We start from the raw sequence: 8,015 nt of genomic DNA on the forward strand, positions 1-8,015 counted from the left end.
TTTCAAAGTTAACTTTTTCATGTTCTGAAAATTGTTTTTTGTTTGTGTGATGTTTCGTTTCAAAGTTAAAAATTTCAAAATTATTAAGATCTATTGATTCTAAAGGAAGATTGTTTTTTGTGTTACATTCAAGAGTAAGAGTTTTATTAGTATGATTGAGTATGTCAAGAGTGTAAGTGTTGTCTACGATTGATACTAGTGTTGGTTGAATTTCTATCTCGTTGTCACGATAATAGGGCATTGTCCAAGTCGTATTGTTAGGTAATTCAGTTCTTAGTGTTGTTTTCTGAATGGTTTTTGGTGGAATTTCAATGACATAATGATCGAAATCTCGTCTATACTGAAATGGAATTTCCAGATATTGATTGATTAATCTTTCATTTTCTATGTCAATGCCTAACTTTAGTTTACGAATGTCTTTTATTCCTAAGATTCCATCGAAATATTCGTGAAATGGGTAAAGTATAAATTCTATCGAATCTGTTATGCCAAAGCATAAAAATAAGGGAATTTTTGCTTTACTTGTTGCTTTCCTTGAACCTGCACATGTATGTAGTGTACTTACATAAGGTTCGATTAAATTTGGAAAATGTGTTTCTGCTATTGATGGTCTAAGAAGAGATGCATGTGATCCAGTATCAATAAGTAATCGAATGTTATAATTTGGAATTTCTATATAAGGTAATTGATTGATCTGCATACTGTTTAAACTTAAACATGGTTGGTTTTGTCCGAGGCTTGTAGATGAAAATTTTCAAGCTGATCGACTAAACTTTCTTCTGGAGGTAACATCGAAGTTGATTGATTATCTTCAAGGTTTTCAGTTTCAAAGTATGCGTCGTCGTTATTGTCAAATTCGGGTTGGTAATAATCATCATTAAATTCATTTTCAAGATGTGTTAATTCTTGAAAAGAGAAATTGGGTTTTCTTGTCTGTTGGAAATGATTATAAGGTCTGTATTCAGGTCTATTCTGTTGAGGTTGAGGACCTGGTGGAGTTAAATTTCGTTTTATGGTACTTACACCGGACATGGGTTGTGGAAATTGCGGCTTTGGATGGTTTCGTTGATTTGGTGCATTTTGTTGATGGTTTTGAGGTCGAAATTGTGATTTTTGGAATTGATTTTGTGGTCTATAAGAGTTTTGAGGTTTGAAAGAGTTGAAAGGCTTTTGAGTGTTTACAAAGGTTTGATTAGCAGGTTTGTTACTTGGTTTATTTTGATTCTGTAAATAGTTATTTTTGAAAGTGGTTTGGCTAGTCAATATTTCATAATTGGTTATTATATCAATTGCACTGTCCAAATTTTGGGGATTTTGAACAATTAATAGAGTTCGCAATTCACTTGAAATATTTGCTAAGAGATTTTGTGTCGCGGTAAGTTCATTTTGAGAAATTAATATACTTCTTGCTTCCGCATTCATTACTTCAGTACAGATTTTTGTGTTAATTTTAGTAACTAGAGATTTTAGTTTTTGAATATAATCTTGTGTAGATTCATTTGTTTTAGAAAGAAATATTAGTTGTTGCTGCAGGTTAGCTCTGGTGATTGGGTCACTGAACTTTTGCTGTAATGCATTTTTAATTTCGTCCCAAGTTTTAAGATCTGGGCGAGTTAAAAGAAAATCTTCAGCAGCACCTAATATTTTAGATTTTATTGCCAAAATTACATATTCTTGCTGTGATGGATCAGCATTAAAGTAACGTGTGTGAAATGTATTAACTTGGTTTACAAAGGATTCCAATCTCAGTGGATTTCCGTCAAAAGTTTTTAAAAGAGTAACAGTTGATCTTAAAGCATCACCCATTTTGTCAATAGGGGTACTTACTCCTAAATTAGTCTCTAAACTATTTCTTATACTACTATTATCAATTTCTTCTAATTGAAGCGGAAAATTTGTAGAAATTTCCGTATACAAATTAGTTAAACTTGAAGTTAAATTTTTATCTAAACTAATTTTTCGTTTTGGATACGATATATCCTCTAATACTCTATCTTTTTGAGTAAATTTCTTCATTTACTTTTCATTCTTAACTAACAGGTACACCAACTATAGGAAATTACTGACTCACAGTTGTCTCCCAGTATTTCGTCCTGTATCAAGCGGTACGTCGCTAAGTAGCTTCACTATCCAGGGTAGTACTGCTCGTAGGGGACACTAGCACGGCTAATATATCCCTGCTGGCTTCTCTCGTTATGGCGAACCAGAAAGCGATGTCTGCCAGGAGTCACAAGATGCTTTTGCGTTGGTCTTTTCTTCAGAATCCTTTCTTAACTGTTGACACAGAGAGGGTGCTACTTAATCCAGTGATGTAACATTCACGGACACACGTTTCACTTCGAAAACTCCGAACTTTTCACAAAAACCGAATTTTATTTCGCACTCCGAAAGGATCCTACCGACTGCGCCAATTTTGTTCTTATTAATGCAACTTCTGTTTTTAAAAAACTTTTATTTAATAAAAACGAACGAAATTACATTTTAACGTTAACCAAGCGAGATATCTTAATGACTAATTACATGCACAAATGCTGCTGTATAAATAGGAAAATAAATGCTGACTTAACAAAGCTAGTCTGAGGATGTCTATTTAGTATTAGATCATCAGAAATGGCCATATAACTCGCGGTGCAAATTTAATAGAACTGTAATTTTAGTTTTTTTTTTTTTTAATATAAGAAGTCGAAATTTAATAAAATACTGTATAAGACACGTGACTTAAACCGGTTTATTCACTCGAATAAATATGAATGAATAAAAAATGGTTTGTCACTTACTGTATAAATAACTATAAACTTGCACTTAACATTATACAAAATTGAAATTTAGCAAAAAATGAAGTTCTTAAAATGATGATCTTTCTCTTGGAAACATAAATAAGCCTTTTAAGTTAGAGATAATGCTAACAAATCTCTTTTCTTCTTCAAACCTAAATAGTTCAGCAATGCTTGTATAATAATAACATTTTCTGCGGGGGTTTCTTTTCTAGATACATTTTTAACTATGATTGACGCTCTAATGATCGTCCGAATTATCGTGTTTGAGAAGTACTGTCAAATAATGACATTTTTTAAAACGGCCCATTAACTCAAAGCCAATAACTAAAGTAAAAATAGTTTTTATTGAATTATTTTGTTATTTATGAAGCAAATCATAAGTTATTATACATCACTAAAATCAGAATAAAACGTACTATTTGGTGGGCTAAAAATCCAATATGGCGCCCATAAGAAAAAAGAAAGTTGATGATGACTGACAGAAAACGAAACGTCGTGTGGCAAATTTGTATCCATCATCGAATAGCTAGGAAAAAGTGGCAATGAAAAGATGCTTTTAGTTTTGGGATATCTCTTCAAATAAGGTTAGAAATAAATAAAAACAAAAAATCAAATTTTCAGTTTTTTTTCGGATATCTCCGGAAGTACTCGGAAAATCAATAATTTTAAAACAGCATTTGGTTGAGCTTTAAATTGTGCAATTTTGCCCCAATTTAAACTTTCTCGTATCTCTTATGGTTTCTGAGATCCCAATGGTGAGGGTCGAATTTGAATTACCCTGTATATAATATTTATCTCACAGTACAAGGCTATCGGCCGCGTGGCCTTTCTGCCCATGGTACATGCGAGAGAAAAAAATAAATAAATTCTGGTACTTAACTAACTTAACAATAATGTCTATATACACTAATATTTACATACATACTAATGTATAATAAACCGCTTACGCAGTTTCTTGATTAGTTCTTCTCTGTTATTGTTCTCTGTCTTGTTTAGTTGGTGTTTGTATTTGAAGGGTGCACGGGAAAAACAAGCTAAGTCAATTTTTGGCCAAATTGAGAAAACATCTTCACCTGATAGACAATAGCGATGCTATACAGGGTCCAAACTTAGTCAGAAGAAAATCGAGCTACGTCGTCTAATAGAACATATTTTAGGATAGACGTACACGGGAATGACCTACTTACCTTTCAATCTTTCTAGTAACTAATTAGTTTAATAATTTTTTATCAATTAAAAACAAACAAGTTTTCAACTAATTATTTTTTGACATACATTTTAATTTATGAATTACCTTGTTTGCTACTTAAGCTTGATGAATTTAATATTTATAATATAAATCTGGTGAAAAACAGGCTAAGTCAAGACCTATTTTTGTATCTTCTTCAACAAAAACCTTGTAATTATTATACTAAATAAAAAAGCATGCTGCTTTATATATAAAAAAATATTTATGTTTCTAATGCCTATAGGTGACCAGTTAACAACGATTTTAGAGATAAAACTGCTGTACTCAAAAACTTCAAAATTTGACTTAGCTTGTTTTTCCCGTGCACCCTTCATTTGTTTATTATGTGGTCGTGCGTTGTAATAGGTGTATGAACTCGGCTGTGTGCCGTAACTCGTTGTATGAGTGCGTGCACTTGCATCTGTTGCACTTCAAAGGCTTTCTACAGCAGGAATAGGTGGTGGCGGTTTGCTTTTTATTATCCTGAAGATGCGCCCCAGAAAGTGCACAAACCTGTTTACCATCAGACGCTCGTATGTTGAATGGTCTCCAGTTATCAGTCGTATCATAAGCGTGGGCGCCCCTCTTTGTCTCGATATGATTCTTTTACAGAATCTTATTTGAGGGTAAATACTCTTCAGGTGGTCAGAAAACATCTCGTCGGTAATGTCAAAATCGACACCCGTGGCGACCGCAGAATACGATGGTGTGATGTTCCGGTTGGTGGTTGTTGTTGGTGATGACGTATTGTTACTTTTTTGGACTTTGAACGATGTTATCATGCCACGTTGTTTGAGAAGCTCAAGAGATTTGGTTGTTGTTTCCTCATCGTTGGTTTTAATAAGGAAATTCGACTCTTGTTTTATGATAATGTCCTTGTTAGATTGGTTGATTTCTTCCCATTTGACGGCAAGTTGCACTCTCGTTAAAGTTGGTGGTGAGGTGACGTAAAACGTCAATTTAAATGTTGGGTTCCTAAATTGGTGGTTGGTCGTAACAATTGATGAAGGAGAGGGTGAAGTTTGAGTGGAGGTTTTTTCCCTGTTGGTTGTAGCTCCTGTTGCAGGTTTTTCTAAAGCCGGTCTTTTAAGGTGCTGAGTAGGGGTTGTAGGGTTTGACGATGAGGGGGTAGAGTTTGGTTTCCTCCCCCTTTTTTTGGTTTTCGGCTTTGTAAAGCCATCGTCCTGGGAGACCAAGTCCGACTCGGACTGCGAACTCCCAGGGTACATGCTATTTTTGCACGAACCCTGTATATCCCATCAGTGCCGTGTTCAGATAGTTAGAATTCCTTTCTATAGCTAAGCCGATATCAGTAAAAAAAAATGTTTTGATTCGCTTGCACTAGCACGTCCGTTCCCTATCAAGGCAGCAACTTCCTATAATCGATAACTATGCGCCATTTTCTTTTACCAGATGCGTCCATTTTCTTTGGTACTACCCAAATGGGGCTAGTCCATGGTGAATTTGAATGTTGTATTATTCCATCATTTAACATTTTAGTTATATGAGAATGGACTTCCTGCTGATGTACGGCGGGATAACGAAAAGTTTTTGTAGAAAGTGGAGTTTTGTCAGTCAAATTAATTTTGTGTTTGATTTGATTTGTAAATGTTAATGGAATTTTTTAACAATAGAAAATGTCTCTAAATTCATAACAAAGATCTCTAATAGCTTTGTATTCTTCTTTGTTACAGTGTGAGAGTCTCAATTTTTTTAAATTTTGTTTTTGTGCATTTTCAAAGTGTCTGTTAATTTCTGTGTCTGTTTCCATTTTTTCGAAAAAATTTATTTCAGTTTCATTAATCCTATACAGGGTAATTCAAATTCGACCCTCACCATTGGGATCTCAGAAACCATAAGAGATACGAGAAAGTTTAAATTGGGGCAAAGTTGCGCAACTTAAAGCTCAAATGCTGTTTTAAAAATTTTGATTTTCCGAGTACTTCCGTAGATATCCGAAAAAAACTGAAAATTTGATTTTTTGTTTTTATTTATTTCTAACCTTATTTGAAGAGATATCCCCAAACTAAAAACATCTTTTCATTGCCACTTTTTCCTAGCTATTCGATGATGGATTCAAATTTGCCACACGACGTTTCGTTTTTTGTCAGTCATCATCAACTTTCTTTTTTCTTATGGGCGCCATATTGGATTTTTAGCCCACCAAATAGTACGTTTTATTCTGATTTTAGTGATGTATAATAACTTATGATTTGCTTCATAAATAACAAAATCATTCAATAAAAACTAATTTTACCTTAGTTAGCTTTGAGTTAATGAGACGTTTTATGAAGATTACTTGGTAGTACTTGTCACACGGAATTGGCCTGAACATACTTAGTCATAAAGGTGTACACGTGACTTAAACCGGTTTATTCACTCGAAGAGCTTAGGCCACTCGCTACGCTCGTGGACCTAGTTGTTTCTTTCGTGAATAAAAAATGGTTTAAGTCACTTGCTGTATTAATAACTATTAAATCACTCTGAATGACATTCGCCTATTTACAGGATGTAAACAAACAAACATCAATATTACATCTACGGGGCGGGGTTCAAATTTAATAGAACTGTAATTTTAGTTTTTTTTTTTAATATAAGAATTAGAAATTTAATAAAATACTGTATAAAACACGTGACTTAAACCGGTTTAATCACTCGAATAAATATGAATGAATAAAAAATGGTTTAAGTCACTTGCTGTATAAATAACTATAAACTTGCACTTAACATTATAAAAAATTTAAATTCGGCAAAAAGTAAAGTTCCTTAAATGATGATATTTCTCTTGGAAACATAAATGAGCTGTTTAAGTTAGAGATAATGCTGACAAATCTCTTTTTCTGATTAACCTAAATAGTTCAGCAATGCTTGTATAATAATAACATTTTCTGTGGGGGTTTCTTTTCTAGATACATTTTTAACTACGATTGACTTGCTCTAATGATCGTCCGACATATCGTGTTTGATAAGTACTGTCAAATAATGACATTTCACAAAACGGCCCATTAACTCAAAGCCAATAACTAAAGTAAAATTAGTTTTTATTGAATTATTTTGTCATTTATCAAGCAAATCATAAGTTATTATACATCATTAAAATCAGAATAAAACGTACTATTTGGTGGGCTAAAAATCCAATATGGCGCCTATAAGAAAAAAGAAAGTTGATGATGACTGACAAAAAACGAAACGTCGTGTGGCAAATTTGAATCCGTCATTGAATAGCTAGGAAAAAGTGGCAATGAAAAGATGCTTTTAGTTTTGGGATATCTCTTCAAATAAGGTTAGAAATAAATAAAAACAAAAAATCAAATTTTCAGTTTTTTTCGGATATCTTCGGAAGTACTCGGAAAATCGAAATTTTTAAAACGGCAGTTGGTTGAGCTTTAAATTGCGCAACTTTGCCCCAATTTAAACTTTCTCGTATCTTTTATAGTTTCCGAGATCCCAATGGTGAGGGTCGAATTTGAATTACCCTGTATACATCGAAAGGTTAAAAAATTTGAATTTTTATCAGATTGTCACAAGGATTAACAATAGTTGTTAATGCGTGAAAATTGTTAATTGACACTAATGCATTTGGCATTTCTCCATTTCCAAAATTTTGATAATTTAGAATACTAATGCCATTACTTTGTTTTACAGGTATTTCAACTTTTTGACAAGTTCTTTTGGTGTCTCTAATAGAAGATTTTTCAAGTCTACGTTTGCTTCAGTGTTTTTTAAAAAATCAATTCCTAAAAGGCCATCGTATTCCGGCGAAAAATCAAAGAGATAACACTTATGATTTCCTGGGGAATTGAAAGATGGAAAAATTGGAATTTCAGCAACTTTATTGTGAATTGACTTGAAAAATTGATCGAACAGCAAAAGGTTCATTTGATATTGAATGTGGATACATTTCATAAGCTAATTCGGGTTTTATAAAACTTTTTCCACTTCCAGTGTCGATAAGAAAGTAAGAATTAATTTCGTGTAAAAATATTGTTATTAAATCAGGATTAACATAG

Source organism: Ips typographus, linkage group LG14 (assembly GCF_016097725.1).
Source record: "Ips typographus isolate SLU linkage group LG14, UJ_Ityp_2.0, whole genome shotgun sequence".
In the NCBI taxonomy this organism is placed as follows: domain Eukaryota; kingdom Metazoa; phylum Arthropoda; class Insecta; order Coleoptera; family Curculionidae; genus Ips; species Ips typographus.